Genomic DNA, 23,374 nt, shown 5'->3' on the forward strand with positions numbered 1-23,374 from the left:
CCGCCGCCGCCGCCTCGCTGTCGGCCCCAGCGGGACCCCGGGTGCCGAGCGGAGCGGCGCGGTGCGGCTCGGCCGAGGACTCGAGCCTAAGTGGCGGCGTCGGCGGCGGCGGCGGCGGCGGCGGCGGCGGTGGCGGAAGTGGAGTGGGGAAGAGGGGGTGGTTGTTAGTGTTTGGCGCCGGCGGAGGGAGTCATTCCTGCAGCTGCACTTCCGGTCGGCATTTTGTTCTGAGAGGGAGAGACGGAACGAGAGAGAGACACACACAGGGCTCCTTCCCCCCCCGCCCTCCCCCCCCTCCCTCCGTCGGTACCGACTCACCCGACACCACCAAGCCGCAGGGAGGGACGCCCCCGCCGACTGGAGGATTGGTTCCCGGGCCGGCGGCGATGCCCCCCCGGTAGCTCGGGCCCCTGGCCGGGTGTTTGTGAGTGTTTCTATGTGGGAGAAGGAGGAGGAGGAGGAAGAAGAAGCAGCGATTTGTCTTCTCGGTTGGTCTCCCCCCGGCTCTACATGTTCCCCGCACTGAGGAGACGGAAGAGGAGCCGTAGCCACCCCCCCTCCCGGCCCGGATTATAGTCTCTCGCCACAGCGGCCTCGGCCTCCCCTTGGATTCAGACGCCGATTCGCCCAGGTAAATTCCTGCTCTTTATTTCGGCGGCGGCGGCGGCGGCGGCGCCAGGTCCTCAGCGACTCTCCTCCTCGCTCCCCTCCCCGCCGTTTCCTTAGCGGCCCCAGGTCTCCTCCGCGGGCGAGTCTAGAGTTCGCTTCTCTCTGGTGGCAGCCGCCCTGGGTGGCGGTGGTTTTGTACCCTCTCCCGGCCGGCTGCGGTGGCGGGGACTGGGCTCCTGCCGGGCGGCCGGGGAGGCGTAGGCCCGGCGGAGAGTGCAGGCCGCGGGCCAGCGGAATCTACTTGAGCTCGGGGATTAGGAGAGCTCCGGGCTGAGCGGAGCTACGGCTGGTCGGTGACAGGCCTCGCCCGGGAGAGGAGCCGTAGCTAGTGAGGAGGCGGAAACAATACAACTAACAGCAAATGTGCCCTGATCGTCCCCATATTTACAACTTTCCTGGTCCGAGAGTGGGGAACGTCCCAGTGAAACAAACAACCCCCCTTCTTCCCCCTGTGACCCCATGAAGGGAGGAAGTAGTTTCAGTTAGTGAGACAAATGTAAATACTCAGACACGGATCCAGTGGTAATTCTTTCCCTGTGTAAAACTTGTTTGGGCGTTGGAAAGTTAATAAAGACTCATTTTCTTTTTTAAAGAAGTAAATCGTCCACATGCATATTTAATACAGAAAACCATAGTGTGGTAGACCCTGCATATGCCCCCCTCCCCCCGAAAAGAGCTTTTATGTTGTTCTTTGACAGTGTGTTGCACATGGACTTTTTATTCAAAGACAAGTATAAAGTACTTGACAGGTTTACCCTGCCACTTTACGTCTGTACGTGTTATATAAGAACAATTTTCAACGGCTATACATAAAATACTCAGGTACTTCCTGATCCAAACGTGTAGAAGCGTACGAGGAATTTGAAATGTTCTGAGAGTTGTGCTGAGATACAGGTAAAACCAATTTTCTTTAAAAATATACAAATTAAGTTATGCTTAAAATCCCTGGGAGGTTAAAAAAATGTACAAGGTGCCATCCTTTCATGTCAGGGCAGATCTTCTTGAGGTCCCAGGATTGTCATTGGCTGTTTGTGCCCATGATGTTTGACTGTGTAATGAGAGAGGTGTCATTTTAATAGGTCAAATGTATCTGTAATTGCTGGAGAAAAATGTCAGTTATATCATGAATTCTAGTTCATGTGTAAGTTAAGTATTTAGAGCTTGTTTATGGAGGCGTTGATAACTAGATTGGTGGAAGGGAAAAACAAACAATTTAAAAGTGTTAAGCCATACAAATTGCATAGAAAAATAAATGTACCTGGGTTAGACTGTTTTGATACTTTGTTTCATATTCACTGAAGGGAAACTTTTCATTGGTTAAAATGAAACAACACTGGTCAACAAAGTCCCTTGTTTTACTAGTGGGTGTTACGTTGGTTCGAATTTTTTCTCACTAAATTATTATTGTCGTTGTAGAATAAGTAACTTTTTTGAAGGTTATTTTTGAGTTAAGCACTCTGCTTAAAATAAATTGTTCCACATTTACTGCAAACGTATAGAGAAATGTTAAAAAGAGTGAAGTTAATATAGCTGTCACGTACTAGGCATGTTTTTAATGCTATAAATCCGTGTAGTAGTCAGTAGCGTGTCCGTGATTTGTATTGGTCAGGGAGCAGTTTGAATTTTAAAAAGCCTGAAGCTCCTGCTGAGCCCCAATCCCGGCCTCCCTCCCTCCCACTAATCTCCCATTCCTGTCTTTGTGCTGCCTGCTCCTGTTAGACACTGTTTGCTACAGGGCCTCAGGCCTACACTGGGTGGGGGGCATGCGAATGGGGGCCTGCTGGGGGGAGAGAATACAGAAGGGAAAAAACACTTCACATCTTAAGCAGAGTGCTTGGTGTTTGGGGAGGCAGATAAGGGCTTTACAACTTTTATGTAAATAAAATAGAGACATGTCAAGGGATGAACATATTTCTGTTGAAGGTAATGGAAAGAGGAGTTCTGCTTGCTTAGTTTTCATCCACAGGAGCAACTTTTAAGAGTTTTATAGTTAAAGGGAGCTTTTTTTATACAGATGTTTGGATCTGTGTGTTAGGTATCTGTTTATGTGACTGATTTTTTTTTTTTTTCCTTGTGACTTTGGAATTAAATTAAAGTGAATTCTTATCAGGTCGTATTTTCTCAATTCTACATATTTAGCAATCTGCGTAATATAGGTTGTGTGATAGCTTTTATTAAGATAGCATAAACATTTTTTTAAAGTAGATTGGAAGTATTTTTTTGTTTGTTTGTTTGGTCCAAACTAGTTAGATTATTTTTTAAAGGAGAAAACATTATAAAACTCAAATAAAACCCAAGCTTGAACTTTAAATTTTTGATAATTTAGTTGGAAGAAATAATTTGTGTTTCCCTAGAGATTATGAATAGTGTGTTCTACTTCCCATGTATTGGTTAGGATAGTGACCAGTGGCTACTCTTGTATTTCCATTATTATTATTGTTATTATTATCTTTTAATTCAGTGAAAGGAGACAACTATTAAGTGTTCTAGTAATCTTATAATGTTAATTTTATTATTTAGAGAAATATTTTGTAATATACCTAAAGGAAATTTCAACACTATGGTTTATTGTTTCTCTTGAGTCTGCAGTTACCAGTAATTTATAATAATTATTTGAAAAGAAATCAGGTTTAAGGTAAATGATGAAAATCTAGTAAATCAAACTAAAGTTGAATATTTAATACTTAATAATTGTTAGCGTTTTGAGAAGAGTGTATAGGATGCTTCCTTTTGAAAGCCGTTCAACATTTGTTTACTGAAGTTATTTGAAAGAGTTTTGAACCTCTGCTAAGGACCATTATAATTCTGTCCACCTTTAAGAAGAAAAAAGGTATATTTGAAGAAAGAAAGACTGTGTATTTGAGAATCTTTAAGGAGAAAAAATGAAAGTTTTCAGTATGGTAGTAAACGTAGTTTTGGTTTTCTGCATAGTAATCATTAATAAATTTCAAAAGTATTATGAGCAAAGCTATACCAATTCAAACATGAAATTTATTTGAAGCTGGACTACCCAGCTCAAACATGTATTTTCTAAGGCTTCCTAAACTATTTAATGTTGAATTTTTTGGTACCAATCCTTCATCAAAGTGCTATACTGGAAATACTTGAACCTGTCTGTATTATATTTTGACATACCCTATTGTGGTATTTTTGCTCTCTCAAAATAGGGTGTAAAAATTAATGCAAGAGTAAATAAAAACTCAAAAGTTTGAGTTTCATATTATTTCATTTAACTTTCCCCACCTCATTGCTTATTAGGAAAAGCATGATTGTAAGTAATTCTGAAGTTTTAAATACAAGATTTCAGCTTTATATGAAGTGGTTGGGAAGACTGAGGTAAATAAAAATTCCTTTTATAGACATGTAACTTCAGTTTTGTTTATCACATGTATTTGCCATAAAATGAATAGAAAATTACTGACTTGGAACTTTATAGAAGTTCGGTAATTAACTGTTTACTTGAAGGTGTTTATTTTAATATCCTGAACGTACTAAGTTGGCTTTGGTGGTAATTTATGGTCTTACATATAGCCTTTGGAAATCATTTAAAAATACACTTTTTAAGCAGAGTTGTCTCTATTTTTAGCAATTGTCATTTGTCATTATTCTTTGTATTTTATATCGGTTCTTTTTCAAGGTGACCTGAGGTCATTTATAAATATTCTCATTTCACTGTGAGAGAAATGACCAGCATGATTTCCATTTTTTGATGAAAAACTTGACACTCAGAGGCCACGTGATTGGTGTAGATTCATGTAGTGAGTCAGTGGAAGAAAAAGGGATTCCCTGACTCTTAACTAGTTTTTTTTATTAGATTATGTTGCTTTAAGAAATGTCTGAGCTCTGGTCATGGAGCTCTATTGCTCAGTGCTGACACTGATACCATTTGTGACTTTTTTAATTGTCTGAGTCCAAGGTGCTTTTCCCTCTTCATTGGAGACATGATGCCTGTCTCTTGGTTGTATTTTCCTGGTATGGAACTAGTACTCTTACATTAGAAATCCTTGACCCTGTGTCAGGATTATATATATATATAGTATTTGAAGGATTGAGTTTATCTACATATGTCCTTCCTAAGAAATATAGAACTAACTATATTTCTATAAACAATACATAATGACTCCTGGGAGTTTTATTTTTATACTATTTTTTAAAAATAGTGGAATTTTAGTGTTTCTAGTTGATTTAAAAGCAATTTTAAGTACTGTTTCTGTTTAAGGCCATCTTTGTAATTTTAAAGGGTATTTTATGTGCTCAGACTTTTTTGTTCAAGTAAGTCAAGTAATAAAAATTATTTTAGATATTTTTCTTATATGTGGTTTTGTTTGGTGAAAATCTGGAGTCAGGTATAATGAATTCAGAATTATGTTTTAATGCATATTTCTTTCAATTCCCAAAGTGATATTTGGAGAGATTATTTTGTGATACAGCATTGCCAGCTAGATAAGATTTTGAGGGCTTATTATTTGTCCAGAGTAGTGTTAAATATATCCCTATAATATTATCTCATTTAATTCTTCTTAAGCTCATGAAATAGAAACATATCATCCACAGTTTACAGATGAAGAAACTATGGCTGGAAAGGTTAGAAAATTGCTCATTGTCTTATAATTAGTAAATGTTCAATCTGATTTACATTTGTTCTTAAGGATTTAGGGTTCCACATTTCTAGTTTAGTAAAATCTTAATATTATCCTTTGGTTGCTCAGTTTATTGAATACTTTCAAGTCATGTAGTCAAGGAAATTGTTTACTTCAGGCAAAGAACCAAAATAGAATTCAGACTGTAATTTACATATATATGTGTTTATATACATATATATCCTATGTATGTGTGTTTGTGTGTATATATATATATATATTCTATATATGTTATATATAGGTTATATATAGGATGTATATATAAAGATTTGAAATCATCAGATTTTTACTATCTTGTATTTTAAATTTGAGTTGTTAAGCAATCTGTGAATTTCCTTTTTTTTTTACTTTTAGGTGTGTTTTTTTAATATTGAAATTGTCAAAGCATCTATTTTTAGAAAGGGAAAATTCATCTTTAGAGAGTGATTTCATTCAGATAGATGTTTATGACAAGTTGTAGTAGGGTAGATGAATCTATAGTATGACTGGTGATTTTTTTAAATTCAGTATTTATGTAGCCAAAGAATGTTGATCCTTTCAAATTGTACACTTACTCCAGAGCTGTTGCTATTCCATACAACCTTATGAGTCCTTTAGCAAATACCTTTAGAGCCTTTGAAATAGCCTTTTTCTTATCCTTAAAGGTAAATCTTTATCTTCAGAGGTGAATTTGAATTTTAGAGAGAATAAAAAGTAATTTAGAACTTAGTTTAGGAAAACTAAAATTTTATAAGATCTTTTTTGTGTCAGGCTCTGTATTGAGTGCTTTACATTTGTAATATGTAATATTATTGAGAGATTTCTATGTGCCAGAAACTGTGCCAGGGGCTTTCTTTATATGGATTGTCTCAGCTTTTCAAGGTATAGTATGAGTTTCGTTGTATTTATTAATCTGAGACATTTGAGAAAATTGAGGTATTAAATGATTAAGCAACTAGCCCAAGGTCACACAGCTAACAAGTGGAAGAAAGTGGAGAAGGGACTCCAGAGTTGATGCTTTACCACATCAATTTTAACCACTACACTGTGTATCGTGATTTGAATCACCCAACTAACCAATAAGGTTAGTGATAGTATTCTCGTTTTACAGACAAGGAAATTGAGGCTCACTATGTTTAAGAAACTTGTCCACGGTGGCAAAGCTAGCATGTGTTAGAACTAAGATTCCAACCCAAATATTTCTGATTCTAAAACTTTTATTCTTGCCTTTCTACCACTCTGCCTCTTTAAGGTTTGTATTACATATTTTATAAAAAGTGTGGGCTTGGTTATAGAGTAGTGAGACTTTTTCTTGTGTAGTTTATAACAAGATCCTGAAGATAATTTAAAAAGAGGAATTCTAAAATGTTTTGGTACGTTATAGCTGATACATTATTTGATTACAGTCTTTTTAAAAATTGACTTGTTACTTTACACCATGTATAATGTGCAAAATGTTTGTATATATAATCATTTAAATAGGATATTGATTTTTAAATATATATGTGAGGTATCTGTGGAATAGGTAGCTTTTGAAAATGTGGAAAAGCCATTTTATTTTCATAATGTGATTCTTGAATTGTTTTTCATAAAAATATTAAGCATTAAAAAATATTCCCCCAAATACATTAAACTTTAAAACATAATTTATGTAGGTAAATTGTTTTTCCATCTTACATGTGTGTAACATATCATTTAACACGAATATACCAAATTCTTAAAGTTTTCTTTTGTGTATATTTGCTCTTTGACAAAAAAAATTTTTCAGTATGCAAAAACATGGAATTAACATTAATTTATATAATAAAATTTTTAAATATACTTTACATCTTCTGAGAAATTCAGAAGCTGTGACATAAATTTGGATTTCTTTTGTTCAAGTTAACATATTTGGGTCACTTATACTTCTTAATCCTTCAGTCTTGTGCAGATGAAATGTATCAATGAAATGAATCTTGTTTTGGTATAAGTACTGTTTTTTAAAAATAGTTATTCTAGATACCTTAAAGACTAACAGTGCTAGAAACACTAATAAATTATTAAAACTCAATAGTTTACTCTAAAAATATTAATCTTTGTGACATATATTTAATTTTTTTGTTTGCAAAACAAAAATGTCCTTGAAATTAATCCCAGCAAGGAAATACATCACAGAGTTCTCAGCACTGCTACTTGGCAACCCTTTCAGGATTTAAAACCTCTTTTAGTTGTCTTTATCTGATAGGATTGCCAGTTTCCACCTAAAGAAATTAATCATCTGAGTATAGGCTATATGTATAATAATTTAGCTTTTCCATGGTAATGACCAAGTGGAAATTTTACATGGGTGTAAATTGGCCATAACTTCCCCTTTTCTTTAATTCTATTCTTTAAAAATTGATGCACATGACATAATGTTTTTTCCTTCGTGGTTCTGCCTATGCCTGACAAACAACTCTTAAGGTTGAAAGTTGAAATGTAATGGCCTAAAAGCTACTGTTAAACATTCTTTGCACTTTGAGAAAAGAATTAAGAATCCAGTATTTATGCCATAACCTACCTTGAGGTTATCTTAAAAGACGTGTATGATACATGCTTTTTATTTAACTCTACTAATCTTTTTACTCTTTTCTTTTTCCCTTTCTCTATGTATCTTTTCTTTTACCTGTCATCGTTCATCCAATTTCCTCATAAGCAAATGTTTACATAGCATGGTGAATATAGGTGCTGTGGTTCATGTGGATGGGCCTGTAATGTGCTACAGTTGACCCTTGAACAGCATAGGTTTGGACTGTGCAGAACCGCTTATACGTAGATTTTTTTCCAATAAATTCTACTTTCCTTGATGAAACCTAGAGCGCTTTGAAAGGCCTCAAATTCTGAGATCTTCGTAAGTTCAAATGTTGCTGGTGAAAAAGCATTGATGTTAACTGTTAAAATGTATACGTGTGGAGTATTCCTGCTTTCTTCTGTAGATGTGTTACTTTTCAAAATGTTGAGTCAAGCACCAGAAATTTTTTTTTAAGGAGAAGACGAGAAAGCGTGGCCCTTTTTTTGGTGAAAGTTTCTCTGGTCATTCCATTTCATAGCATTTGTCAGTGTGTTACTTGTATCTCTTGATAAAATGATTTGTTCCTGTGTCTGTCAGGTCTGTTAGCCATACTAAACCACCAACTCTGTGAGGGCAAGGAGACTGGTATTTTCATCTTTATGCCCCTAATGCCGTCACAGTTTTCATCCTGTGTTGTAGGTGTTCAGTACATTTTTGCTGAAACTGATTAATTAGAGTTGAGCTATATGATATTTCTTCAAGATACATTTCTAAATCTAAGGTTAGTGTGAGTGGCAAGTATATTTTTGTGTTAATTTCAAAATAGCATTTTCTTGGATATAGGTTATGTCCTTGAGGCTTCTTTTTGGGTAAGAACATTTTATTAACATACATCCCTAACAATACCATAACTTGTGTATAAAACCAAATCAAAGAAAAGTTTAAAACAGAGTTCCTTCTTTAGCGGTTGGTGAGGATCGTCAAGTATCAGGAAGGGTTTTTCTTTTGATCCCTTGGGCAATAGAATTGGGGGTAAGATACTCGGGTTTATTGCAAGAGGGAAGGTATCTACTTTCTTGTTTTAAGCTTAAGACTATTATAGTTTTATTTTGTTGGTTAATTTCAGTATTATGTATAATAACAATGTAGATAAGTTAACTGTAATGAGGAATACATTATAGCACATTGAAAATGCTATTCAACCAAAATAGTGATATGACTTAGATTTGTTTTTAATTTAAGTAAGGCTTATTGAGGTACAATTTATACAGTAAAATTCACTGTTTTAGATTTACAGTTTGATGAGTTTCGATAAACATATATAGCCTTGCAACCACCAACCACCACCAAGATACATGATAATTCCAAAAGTTCCCTTATGTCCTTTTGTAATCTGTTTCTTACACCTATTCTAGACCTTGGCAACCAGGGCCTAGTAGTATTTTGTTGAATGTCATATAAATGGAATGATACAGTATGTAGGCTTCTGTGTTGGATTTTTTTTCACTTAGTACAAAGCTTTTGAGATTCATCTATGTTGTTACATATATTAGTGGTTCATTTATGACTGAATTTCGAAATTGAATTTAATATACTCATTTAATTGTGGTACTATGTCAAAAATACTTTGAACAGATTTAGCTATTTCTCTCAGATCTTGTAGCTGCTTTATTTTTGGACATAATTTTACTTCCCCATATTTACCCCCTTCAAAAATCTTGTATTGACATTAAGTGGCATTTATTTATATTAATTCTGTTAGGTTATATGCTCTACAAAGCAAGTAAACTAATATTGCCCTCTTTTTCATCATAATTAAAATAGGTAGTATCATGTATTTTTGAACATACAGCACTTAGAAATTGGAACAAAGAATGAGGGATGGTACAATAATAACTGAGGAATATTGTATTTACATTTTGCTTTAAGTTTAATGTTTGTTGTTTACACTTATTGAACATAGATTATAGTGAACAGTCATTGCCTCTCTTCTAATGCTTGAAGAGAGAAGCAGTGCTTCTCTAAGCAGGTTGGGACACTTTATGGTGGTTACATTTGACCACACCCTCCTTTCCCCCCTCATTCTCTTGGGTTCAGGGATATCAGTCCCTTTTTTGTTCTTCCTCTTGTATTTGGCTTCTCATTTTTATAGACTCTTGCTAGTTCTTCCTCTTTTGCCCACCCCTTAAATATTGGTATCCCCGAGGTGGTTTTTCAGCCTTGGTTCTGTTCTCTCTTCCTATTGATCTCATCTATTCACATGGCTTTTTACATGCTTACTCTCTATGTGCTGATGACTCACAAATCTATCTCCAGAATATATTTCTCTTCTGAGACAGATCCAGCTGTCTGCCAAGCACCTCCTGATGTCCCATAAATACTACAAATTCAAAAGTATATAAAACTGAACTCGTCCTTCATTTCTTCCCTACTCTTACCCTCTTTTCACCCCAAACTTACCTCTATGTAAAGTAGGTTATTGTTTCCACCATCAGCTCAGTAGCCTAAACTAGAAACTTGGTGATAATGTTTGAGTTCTCCTTTACTTCCAATCCATGTGTTCACCCAGTTCTGACATTCATAGCACCTCCTTGGATATCACTGAATCCATCCCTCCTCTACTGTTTTCATTCTGAGAGTGGGCATGTACATACAGTTCGTGAGATGGAATAATTTTTAGCATTTTCAGAAAGATTTAGAGGTGATTGTGAAAGATGTATTTAGTGTTAGTATATTTTTTGCTCGTATACTTTGGCTCTGGGATTTAAAATTAAACTAGAATCTTCAGTAACGTTCATGCTTTACAGCCTAAATATGACTGTCTTCTGTATACATTTCCTTTATATCTAAAATCTAGGGTTTTTGACTTACTGCCCGGTATCTCAAGTAGAACAGTTTGAACTCAGCTTTTATCTTTCCATACCTACTTTTAGAGTACTACATTTCATGGATATGTACATTCATTTCAATACTGTGTGTTTATATGTTCAGGAGGAGAGTCTGAGAAGAAAATGGGAATGTAAGAGGGGAAAGTTAAAGGAAGGGCTTTTTAATTGACTGTGGAAACAAATTTGCTTCAATAACTTTCATTTTTCTTGTAGCTAACAGACAACTAAAGAAACAAAAGGAGTGGAATATGATACCATTCAGTTGCTAGGCATGTACCGGGGGTGCCAAAAACATGTATACACATGACGTGTAGTCATCTTTTGTTATCGGTATATGTTACTACAGTTTTAATACAGTTTTTTCCTTTCTTAAAATGTATATACATTTTTTTTGGCAGATATGTATTACTTGTTTGTCAGTTTGGAGGTTGTTGCTCATGGCTTTGTATAACCTTACAGTGTTTCTTCCTTAGAATAAGAAGCTATCCCCTTCACTCCCCCTGTTTGAACAAAAGGGTCTGCTTAGAATTATTGGTTTAAATAACATGAATGTCTCTTTTGTGAAGGGGATTTTAAAATGTGATGCTATCTTGAAAAACAAAGTAAACATTTTCTTCACTCTATCTGGAGTTTATAACTAAATAAGTGCTGTATTTTGCTCTAGTGCAAATTACCATGTTTTTTGAGAAAACGGGACCAATCAAGAGGCAGTTTACAAAAGCTGATGGGAGAACCCTGTCTGTTTACTGAGTCTCTATGGTGATTTACACATAGTAGCACTCAACATACACGAATAAATGAATTTGAATTGTATTTCAGTTTGGGATATAGGACTGATTGGAGTGACAGAAAATGGGTGGGGCTTGCTAAGTATTGAGCAAGTTTGATGGAAGAAAACACAAAGCCCAGAAAAGGTAGGACAGCATTTAAGGAAAGAATTGGTGTAATTTAGTGAATCACTTGTATTTGGACTGTTAGGTTTGCTTAACTGGATAAGAGAGAGATCTGTATACAGAAGTGTTTTGAATTCTTTCTACTCTTCTGTTTCCACTCCGGCTGCTTCTGATTTCAGGTATTACCTCTGGGCTTCCATTCACTGCAAAAACAACAAGACAGATTCGTAGGCTCAGGGCTAAGGCGACCTACATAATCCAGATACGCATATTAGGAATTGGACAGTGTTGGTGGGAAAGGGAGAGAGGTATTATTCTTTAATCTTTTCCAGTTATTCGTGGTTTGTAGTGTATGTAATAGTGCCATTACATGTCCTCAGTTTTCAGATGAGGGGGCCTAAAAATTTGAATTAAAAATGAGTTACAATTTATAAGTTAGTGACTGTCCTAATATTTTACCTGTCTGTTGAGCCATGTTTATTATTATCATGCACTAATTATCATGGTTTTATTGATTGTGATGTTTTCAACTAGAAGATAACTACCAGAATTTTAGTGTTCTTTGTAAAAGTTCATAGTTCAGCAACTCTACACTCCCTTAGTTTTCTTGGAAACCAAAACTGCTTACAGTTTTCTGGTGTGTTAAGTGAGGCTTAATTGTATAATTGAGAACTTAAAATTTTTTAAGAACCTCAAAGTTAAAGACTTCTCTTATTTATTTTTTTCAATTATAAAATGTGGGAAAAGACTGCATGCTATTTGGAAAATAGGAAAATTATCTATAAACTCATTTATGTTTTTCCTAATAGGTTTTCAATAAAAATATTTTTAGTTGTTTTATTTTTCAATTAGAGTTGACATACACTATTATATTCGTTTCAGGTATACAGCATAGTCATTAAACATTTATATAAATTATGAAGTGATCAGCCCGATAAATCTACTATCCATCTAACACCATACATAGTTACTATAATATTGACAATATTCCTTATGCTGTACTTTACATCCCCATGACTGTTTTGTAACTACCAATTTATACTTAATCTTGTCCCCCTTTTCACCCACCCCACACCCCCAGCTGGCAACCATCAAAATGTTCTCTCTATGAGTTTCTGTTTGTCTGGTTTTTTGCTCTTTAGATTCCACGATAAGTGAAATCATTTGGCATTTGACTTCCTCTGCTGACTTATCCACTCAGCATAATACCCTCTAGGTCCATCCATGTTGTTTCAGATGGCAAGATTCCTTTCTTTTCTTTCCTTTTCTTTTTTTCTTTCTTTATGGCTGAGTAATATTCCATTGTGTATATGTACCACTTCTTTGTCCATTCATCCATTGATGGACACCCAGATATCTTCGCTATTGTAAATAATGCTGCAAATAAAAATATTTATATGGATTAATTATGGTTAAATATGTATTTATGGTATAAATACATGATCCTGTTTTCTCTTAAGGTAGTATTGTAAGGATTTCCCTACAGAGTGTTCATAATTATTTAAAATGTTACCCAGTATTTTGTCAATGGATGAACCATAATTTTCTTAGTCATCCTACTGTTGGACATTTTATTTGTTTTCACTTTTTTATGTATTAAAATGAGACGGCAGAGCATCTTTACATATAAAAAGATACATATAAACAACTTTTTGGGGGCTTTACTCACTTTGAGTAGAATCCCATAATTGGAAGTTGGGCCAAAAGGTTTGAACATTTTTATGGCTCTTAACATATATTTTCAAAAATAGTTTTATCCTTCCATAATTTTTATTTTATGTCTTATAGATGGACATTTTCTAGTAAGATTATTCTTAGGTCATTTAAATGTTCTTCTTCCCTACTTGTTTCTGTGATCTCTTTTCAATGTATATTTGAACTTCGTGATAAAAGTTATGAGCTTTTAAAACTGAGTATATCATTTGGAGGTACTATATAGTGAAATTAAGCAAAGAATCTGATCTAAACTAGCTATTAGCCAAGTGAGATTTAGGCCAGTTATTAAAAGCCCATTTCTTTAAACTGTAAACTGAAGGGGTTCTCAGTGGTTCTTTCGTTTTAGGATTTTTATGGACTAGCAAAAAAAAAGAAATTATAGTAGAAAAAAATGTTTTAGATAAATGAAAGAAGGAAGTAGTTTCCTAGAGATATAATTGTAGTTGAGGAATCATCAGTCTGCAGGGGAAAAAAGTGGTAAGTAGATTCTAGATTGGAACATACTAAAGAAGTCAAGTTTTATGTAGATGTTACTACTTAGTCTTTATACAGAGGGTGCCAAAAAGTGTATATACATTTTAAGAAGGGAAAAATCTATTAAAATTGTAATACTCAGTATATACCGGTAACAAAAGATGAACACAACCCAGTTTGACTTCTGCAGCTAAAACAGGTACTCAGAAGGGTTACCATCAGCATTCAGACACTTCTGATTACGGCGAACTACTGCTTGAGCAACATTGACCAAAATGTCCGCTTGTATACATTTTTTTGGCACCCCAGTATTTGAAATATGAAACATCTGGCGTGTTGTGGACATGGCCATAATCTCATGTTCAGTGTCTTGTTCATCAGACATTGAGTGTTTCCTGTGTTTGAGGAACTGTGAGACAGTAGAGATGGCCTGATAAAAGACTCGGGCCTTGTCTTCAAGGATCTTAACAGTGTAATATAGACAGATAAACAAAGATTATGTTACATTACCAAGATTAACAAAGAGGGTGCAGTAGGAACACCTAAGGGGATCACCTCATTTAGACTAGAGGTAGTATGTAAACTAAGTTAATTAGACTTGGGAGCCTAGGGCAATAGTTTGATATTGGAAAGTGTAGATATTTAAGTTATGGGAACATGGGGCTGGAAAAGGAGTGTACCAAAAAGATTTGAAGCCACAGAGAGGGGCAACGTTCAGATTATGAAGGAATATATATGCCTTTAAGAATTCTGCATGTTATTTTAAAGGCATTGGGAAATCAATAAATTATTTAGTAATGAAGTATATTTTGTATTTGAAAAATATTTTTTGGTGGCAATGTAGATTAGATAGTAGGCAGAAGGTTGACTAGAGAGACTGTTTAGGAATTGATGAGGTTCTCAAGACAGTGTGTGCATGGAGGAGACAGGCCGTAACAAGTAGTAAGGAATTCACATGGGTACAGCTTGGTGTTTATATGTAGGTAGATTGGATAATGGAGAATGAAAATAGTCAAGGATGCCTCTTTGATTCTCAAGTTTCATACTTGTGGGCCTTGGGGTATGGAAGTTCCATTCATTAAGATTAGGAAAATAGGAGAAGGTTATAAGAATTGGACAGTGGGGATGTGGAAAAAGGGTGGGAGGGAGAGTCTAGTATACTACGGTTTTAGGCATGTCAAGTTTAACTGACCGTTGAGACATTCAGGTGCATGGTGGATATAGGAATTGGAATACTTCAGATTCTTGGAGCTCAGAAGACAGGCTTTTCTTTGACAAAGCACATGATGATGAATTGGTCTCTTAGAGGATTACTTTCATGAGGAAGACATTTTTAAATCTATGCAGATTTTTTAAAAGGATACATAAAATTTAAGTTGAAAACCATGTTGAAAACCCAGGATTCCTTTACTACCTCAACTGAGAACGTCCAAGATATTATTCAATTCATTATTATAGTTCTGGTATAGATATACAAATTAGAATTAGCACATAGCTTTTAAAGCCAACCTAAGTTAAATGACTTTTGGCTGCCTCTGAATAAGAATACAGTCTATTGAACACTGTAACACTTTTCCCATCTTGAATGGAATGGACATTGGAAAATTTAGTGGCTTGATGAAATACTAATGGTTATTTGAAAGTTTCTGTTAAGACTGACCTGGAAGATCTCTCCAAACAGTCTTAAATCAGAGTTAAAGGTAGGACGATAGATATTTTGAGTTTAAAAACAAAAATCTTAATACAGATGACCAGAAGATAATATTTTTTTCTTGAGGGCTTATTTTCCAATATATTGACAATATTACTGTGAACGTAGAGTAACAACATGAATGTTCTTGTTTCTGTTGTACAGGCTTTTCCTTGGCCCTTCTCAATGTATTTGTTTATTTTGCTTCATCTAAACACTGCTTCTCTAGTTAGTTTTACACTAAATCCATAAACATAATGAGATCTTTTAGTGAGAACTATGTTACTTTGAGGGGATTATCTTTACAAATATAAATAAAGGTCTACTTTTGGAATAATTAAATTAAAAATGGCAGTAGTTTTCAAAAGTATTATATGTGCAAATAATTATAAAGGAATCAAACTGATTTATCAAAAATAACTGATCAGGTATCATAATGTCAAAATGAAAAATAGTGCTTTCCTAGGATCGGTGTACATCTAAGCAAATGTACTTTCTTGTTTAGTTTTTTTTTTTGGTTAGAGGCACATCATAATCACCTAGGAAATTCTTTCAAGCTATAATCCTTTTCTGGAGATATAAGGCAAGATTATAAGTTTCTATTTTAGCTAAGTTTTTAGGCTTTTAAATCATTCTACCAGAGTTAGTTGAATGACTACTATGTGCTCAGCAATGAATTCTAGGCATTCAATGCTAGGACTTTTTTTTAACCTCCCTCCCAAATTTTACATGACTGCCTAAAAGATCCCTCTGTTTGTTTTAATTCCATAAAAACATGTGAGGCATAAAGGAGCAAGGAACCATGGCCAGCAGAGTTATTAGTGAATTAGAATTAAAAATAGAGATAGACTGTAGAGACATGTTGAGTTCTGAAGAATGGAGGATAGTTGCTGGATACCAAGAGGACCATAGTAGAATTGAGGAAAGAAGTTAGAATAGCAGATACTATAAATGAATTCAGCAAAAGAATTGGATAGAAAATTGAACTAAAAATAGTTAGAATAGCAGATACTATAAATGAATTCAGCAAAAGAATTGGATAGAAAATTGAACTAAAAATAGTCAAAAACAAATTAGTAACAATACTTAGAATAAAATAGAAAATTAACTGACTGATAAGTTCCTAAGGATGGGTTATGTTTAAAAAATTCTCAAAAGTCAAATTGCATTATCTTGTTTATGTTGGATACACACTGCTTAAGAGTAACACGTAAAATGCTTAGAAGTATGCTGTACAACTTAGAATAAGTCCTCAGCAAATATTTATTTTTATTAGTTGACAGCTACCTTTCTAATTGTGATTTGATGAAAAAGATATCTTTGTCAAGTATATTCTAAATGAAAATCTTCTAATTTGTGCCATGTATAATGAATTATTACAAAGGAAGATATTTTCTAAGTAAATAAAAAGTAATCAAATTAGCTCAAGTTTATCTGGTATTGAAATATAAGTACTTTTTCATAATGGAACTTGACTGTATACCCCAGATCAAATTGAAGTATCCCAAATAATAACTACACAAGTTTAACTCATCTCTAAATATCTTAAGTTAATTATGCCTCCAAAGGGATAATACTGTACTGTTACGTATGACAGTATATACATACATATACAATGTACACAAATATATCTGTTATATTTTGGTATAACTCGTATTTCCCTGCTTCACACTTTGTAACCAAAACTTTTACCTCCTTTTTTCTCCATCTATGCAGATCATACCTTCTTTCTGTTAATATTTTATGGGTTTTTTTGCTGGTGATGGAGAGAAGGTTAGCATATCAGAATCACCTAGCATGGTTTTTTTAAAAAGTTTATAATACTTTCTCCCTTTGTTCCTGCCCCAATTCATGTGCTTTCATCCTCATCTAATATATACCTATGTGCAGGAGTTATATAAATTATATGTCACATTTCCTTATTTTATATCAAGCTGTGGTTTATTTTATTTCATTTTCATGTTATTTATCTTCCCAGTCCGATTGTAAACTTTTTGAGTGCAGGATCTGCTTGTGGTACCTGGTAAAGTGTCTTGCCTGTAACAGGGTCTTAGCAAGTGTTTGCTGATAACTTACATGACTCATCTGAACTAGTTTGAAAAGGTTTGAAAAATATCTCTTATTTTCACGACCATAAAATTCACTCTCTTAAAGTGTACAGTGGTAAAATTCAGTGGGTTTTAGTGTACTCAGAGTTGTGCAACCATCATCACTGTCTAGTTCAGAACATTTCCATCACCCCAAGAAGGAACCCCATGCCCATTAGCCATCGCTCCCCATTTTCCCCTCCCCCCAGCCCTTAGCAACCACTAATCTACCTTGTGGTACTATGGATTTTTTAAAAATCGTAAGTAGAATTACACAATTGTGACCTTCTTGTATCTGGCTTCTTTCACTTGGTCATCCGTATCATAGATGTATTAGACTTCATTCCTTTTTATAGCCAAATAACATTCCATTGCATGGCTATACCTCATTGCACCTAACGTTTGTCAGTTGATGGACATTTGGATTGTTTTCCCCCTTTGGCTATTATGAATAGTGCTGCTCTAAGCATTTGTGTACAGGTATCTGCGCGGGCTTAATGTTTTCAGGTCCTCTGGAACATTAATAGTGAATAATATGAAAAAATAGTGAAATTTTTAGGTCGTGTGCTTATGTCTAACTCTTTGAGTACTGAGTAACTGCCACATTGTTTTCCAAAGAGGGTGCATGACTTTTACATTTCCACTGACAATGTTGGAGGTTTATGGTTTCTCCACATCCTCACCAATACTTGTCAACAGAGTGTAGCCATCCTAGTGAGTGTGCAGTATCTCATTGGGACTGTGATTTGCATTTCCCCAATGACTGACAATAGTGAGCATCTTTTCCTATGTTTATTGGTCATTTATGTATCTTTGGAGAAATGTTTATGCTAATCTTTTTTTTTAAATTTTTTAAATTTTTATTGGGGAATATTGGGGAACAGTGTGTTTCTCCAGGGCCCACCAGCTCCAAGTCGTTGTCCTTCTATCTAGTTGTGGAGGGCGCAGCTCAATTCCAAGTCCGGTTGCTGTTTTCAATCTTAGTTGCGGGAGACACAGCCCACCATCCCATAGAGAGCTCGCGCTCTAACCAACTGAGCCATCTGGCCGCCCCAGTTTTTCACTGTCTTGGTAGTGTCCTTTGAGGCACAAAAGCTTTTCATTTTGATGTTTGATTTATAAATTTTTTCCTTGAGTTGCTTGTGCTTCTGTCATGTTTAACAAACCATTGCTTAATCCGAGGACATGAAGATTCACACTTATGTTTAGTTTTAGCTCTTACATTTAAGTCTCTGATCTATTTCAGGTTAATATTTTATGTATGATTTGAGGTAGGGATTCGATTTCATTCTTCTACATGTGACAATCCAGTTGTGCCATCACCATTTGCTGAAAAGACTGTTTATTCTTTTCTCACTGAATGCTCTTGGCACCCTTGTTAAAAGTCAATTGAATGCAAGTATAAGTTTATTTCTGGACTCTAAATTTTATTCTATTGATCTATGTGTCTGACCTTATGCCAGTACCATACTGTCTTGATTACTGCAGCTTTGTAGTAAGGTTTGAAAATGGGAAATGTGAGTCCTCCAACTTGTTTTTTTTTTTTTTTCCCCCAAGACTGTCTTGGTATTCTGGATCTCTTGCATTTTCATGTGAATTTTAGGATCAGCTCGTTCATCTCTGCAGAGTCGGTAGTTATAATGTTGAATCTATAGATTAGTTTGGGGAGTATTGCCATCTTAACAATAGTGTCTTTCAGTCCATGACCATGGGATACCTTTCCATTTTTCAAGGGCTTAATTTCTTTCTCTGAAAATATTTTGCACTTCGTTTGTTAAATTTGTTCCAAAGCATTTTTAAATGCTATTGTAAATAGAACTGTTTTCTTAATTTCATTTTCAGATTGTTCATTGCTAGTATATGGAAGTACAGGTGACTTTTATATATTGTTCTTGTATCCCTGCAACCTTGCTTTATTAGTTCTAATTCATTTCCTAGGGACAATTTATGTTTTTTCTTCAATATGATTCATTCTGTCATTCTCCAGCTTTCCAAATACTACATGCCAGCCATAGTTAAGATACAATTTTTCTTATTTGGCCAGTCCTTTATGACTTGAAAAAACTTGTGCACATATGAGAAATGAGATTAGATAGCTCAGAAGAAAAGTTGTGGCCACATTATGTAAAAATTTTCATTTAGTGCTGTCTGGCTGTGGGATTAAAATTGAGGAATTATGGTTTAGCGCACAAAGCAGTATACTTTACCTGTAGTAAGAGCCATCTCAAATATTTGTTGCAGAAATAAATAAATGCTTATGTTAAAAATGTGGGTATTTGGATGCAAAATAAATTCTGTTGGCCAATAACTTCTAAAGTCTTCATCTTCCACTAGTCAGGAAGTGATTTTCAGTAGTCCCTCTGGAAAGCTGGAGTTGGGGGAGGGAGGGATGATGACCAGGCAAGGCAGGTAAAAGGGAATTAAGAAAAGAGGGAAGAGAGGCAAGGAGGCAAAAATTAATAAATTGCGTTTTGTTAATACTACATCATTATGATTTAAATAGATATATCTGCTGATTAGGAACAAGAGGAAATAGTGATAATGGATCATTATTCCTCAAGTTCAGACTTCTGTTTTTGAATGAGTCAGAATTGAACCTAAAATTGAACGAGCTTCCACTAGCAATTAGGAAAATGAAGAGATACACCCTAGTTAGCTTATGATGTGTTCTGTTGATCGTCAAGGATTAAATAAGTGCAAAAGTGCCCTAAAACTGTGCTCATTCAGTAATTTTTCGCTTCCGTTCTCATTAATTTGTTGTTCTGACCACTAACCAGGTATTATAATAGATATAAAGATGGGTAGGTTAGTTCTTCCTGCCCCCTTTTAAAAACAAACATTTATCAAAAGCTTTCTATACATTATCTATTGTCATTTTTAATACTCAGAAAAAAACTCATAGGGTAGATATTATTTCCATTTCACAAGTGAGGAAATAAAGCTTGGGAAGTCAGGATTACACAGCGTGAAAAAGGAGGAAGGAGAATTTGAATCTAAGTTTTTCTGATTCTAAAACCTGATCTTGAACTCTTATTGCTATACTAATATTGCTTCTCCATTCCCTTTGGATAGCTTACATCAGGTTGATAATATTATACGTAATACTCGTTGGATCCTTAAACTATAAATAGCTATTAAATAAGATTTAGAGCAGAATTTTTAAATTGAATTTTTATTTTTTAGAAAAATCCCAAGTCTTTACTTGTAGAAATCAAATAAAGTATTAGCCTATTCTTTTAATGTAGTTTTATTACCCAGTTGTGGTTTTAAAAATTTCCTTAGCGTCCTCACTTTGGAAAGTTGACTCTTGAAACTCGTGGAGTCAGGCTTTGGGTCCAGAAGCTAATAGACGATTTGGTAAAAGAGAAAAGTCCTGGGAGAGCGCCTTGAATAATTTTAGGACAGGAAGTTATAGCTTAAAGAAAGGGTGGGTAAAAGTTGAAAAGAGTAAAATAACTCTTTAAGTTGTTTTCTCTGTGTTGAAGACTTCTGTTTTACTTTAGATCTTACCAGCGTAAAAAAATAACAAGGGTAATGTGATTGCCTTATAGGTTCTTAAAAATTATTTTGTATTGTATTTCTTTTTGATTGAGCTGCTGTGGAAGTTTTATATCATTTGCTTTTTTTTTTTTTGTATTATGCCTTTTGGATACAATCGGTGAATCTCTCAATCAGTGAAAACCTTTATATCTAGTTTGGTTTATTGAGTTTTGAACAGTAGGATTTCATAGAAAGAAATTTAGATTAAAGAAATTATCCAATACTTTGGATGGTGTTGTGCCCTTTTAAAAAGGAATTTTTAAATAGGTTTAAAATAACCGATAATGGACTTTTGTCGAAGGATTGATTACTTCCCATCTTGGTTCAGAGACATGTTTGTCTTCTGATTTTGTGAACTCTTTTCAAATTTAAGCCTGAGTTACCTTTTCTATGATTATTTGTTTATTTTTTCATTTCAGGATACCTCATTTTTCCTTTCCTTTTCATCAGTAACTGCAAGTGTCTATCTTCATGCCCTCAGGACATCCCTGCCAGTGTATGTCAGCTTATTTTTAATTATTATTTTTTATATTTTAGACCCAAAGTGAATCAATGAAGGTTCTCCTGAGTTATTGAGCATTAATTTCTTAAGTACACATATACATAGAGTTTAAAATCCTGGTAGTAACTCAAATAAAATCAATCCTAGGTTGTATCAGAGACTTTGCTGGTAGATCAGGTGTAGTTTTCAGTCGTCTTTTTGGGGGGTATTATGACAGACTAGTGGGTTAATGCCTCAGTTGCTGATGACATAACCACTTCTTTTACTTTGTTTATAGAATCTAGAAGGAGCTAAACAGAACGGAGTCCTTCTGTTCCTTCTTTATGATTTAGAAAACAGAAGAATTCTTGGCTAAAAGCTTTATTGCCTTATTCCTAGCAATGGTGACGATCATAGGAATAACAATAGTGGCTCATATTTATTGAGTTCACTATTTTGAATATTTTACTTACATTATTTAATCCTTGCTACAATCTTTTGATATATTATTTTCACTTTACAAATTAGAAAAATGCTTACAAAGAATGTGATTTGCCCAAGGTATAAGAGAGGGAAATCCTATAAGCAGTTCAGAGTTGGCAGAATTAAAATGAACGCATGCTCCCCATAAGTTCAGTTAGACTCTAAGGTCCCTGAGGTCAGGAACTTAATATCATATTTATTGCTTTATTTCTATATCCTAACACAGGATTTGAGTAGTGCCATAGTTGCAGGCACTCAGTATATGCTTTTTTTTTTTTTAAGTAAATAAATGAGGTTGTGAGAGACTGATTCATTAGTCTTAGTCATGAACCTTCTGGAAGGAATCCATGCAAATCTCATTTGTATTGCATAACATTCCTTTTCCTTGGGCTACCATTTTCCCTATAGCAGGCAGAGTACCTGGCAAGTTCATAATTGCGTATTTTCTGTGATGCCTTCTTAATCTTGTTTAGGCAGGGTTTGTTGTTCCCTTCTCTATCCTCCCTTTTTTCCCCTTTAATCTTTATTATAATGCCTATTGTATCATACCGTAATTATCACCTTCCGCTAGTTTAGGAATCCTTGATAGGCCAGGAGAGGAGGCAGTGGTACACTGCATCTTATTCATCTCAGTTCAATTCAACATTAAGTACAGCTTCTGGCACTGTAGGTGCTCACTAAATGTTTGAGCTGAAAATTTATACAAACAAGCTAAAAATAGACTTGTAGGTGAGTGTTGAGGCACTTTATTTCAATAGTTTCCTCTCAATTACTGTCATTTGCTTTGTGATTTTAGGTTACTACCTTAGATTATGAAAAATCATTCTTCTAGACTGGTTTCTTTCAGAAATATTAATCAAGAGATACTATAGCATCTCAAAATTGCTGCTAGCATGTTTTCGCGAAAATCAGACCTAACCGGACCATCAGCTCTAATGCGTCTTTTGGAGCAAAAATTAGTATAAGAACTGGTATTGTATTATATTATATTATGTCATATTATGTTATATTATATCATATTATATTATATTATACCCGGTCTTGTATTAGAATAAGACCGGGTCTTATATTAATTTTTGCTCCAAGAGACGCATTAGAGCTGATTGGCTAGGTCTTATTTTCGGGGAAACACGGTAGGATATTCTAAGAACTTCTCTGATATACTTATCCTTTGGGGAAAATTTTTTAAGAAAGGAAGAAAAACTTAATAAAAGATGTGCCATAGATAAACCAGATGTCTAGGAATGAACAAGTTATTTAAGAATTTGAGTATGGAAAGGAGCATATTAGATTAAATTCTAGGA

The 23,374-nt window shown here is 34.9% G+C and overlaps 1 protein-coding gene across 3 annotated transcripts in view; it reads left to right on the plus strand.

Moving 5' to 3' along the window:
- Positions 1-224: 224 nt before the first annotated feature.
- NIPBL (NIPBL cohesin loading factor) overlaps positions 225-23,374 on the plus strand; it is a 187,182-nt gene continuing 164,032 nt past the window's right edge. For 2 of the 3 annotated variants that reach the window (XM_033109938.1, XM_033109937.1), the window contains exon 1: positions 296-631. The gene's annotated coding sequence lies outside the window, so the exon portion shown is untranslated. Of the gene's footprint in view, positions 632-23,374 lie in introns of all 3 variants that reach the window. The other variant, XM_033109936.1, reaches the window with a different exon arrangement.

The sequence above is a fragment of the Rhinolophus ferrumequinum genome, chromosome 7 (genome assembly GCF_004115265.2).
Source record: "Rhinolophus ferrumequinum isolate MPI-CBG mRhiFer1 chromosome 7, mRhiFer1_v1.p, whole genome shotgun sequence".
NCBI classification, from domain to species: Eukaryota; Metazoa; Chordata; class Mammalia; order Chiroptera; family Rhinolophidae; genus Rhinolophus; species Rhinolophus ferrumequinum.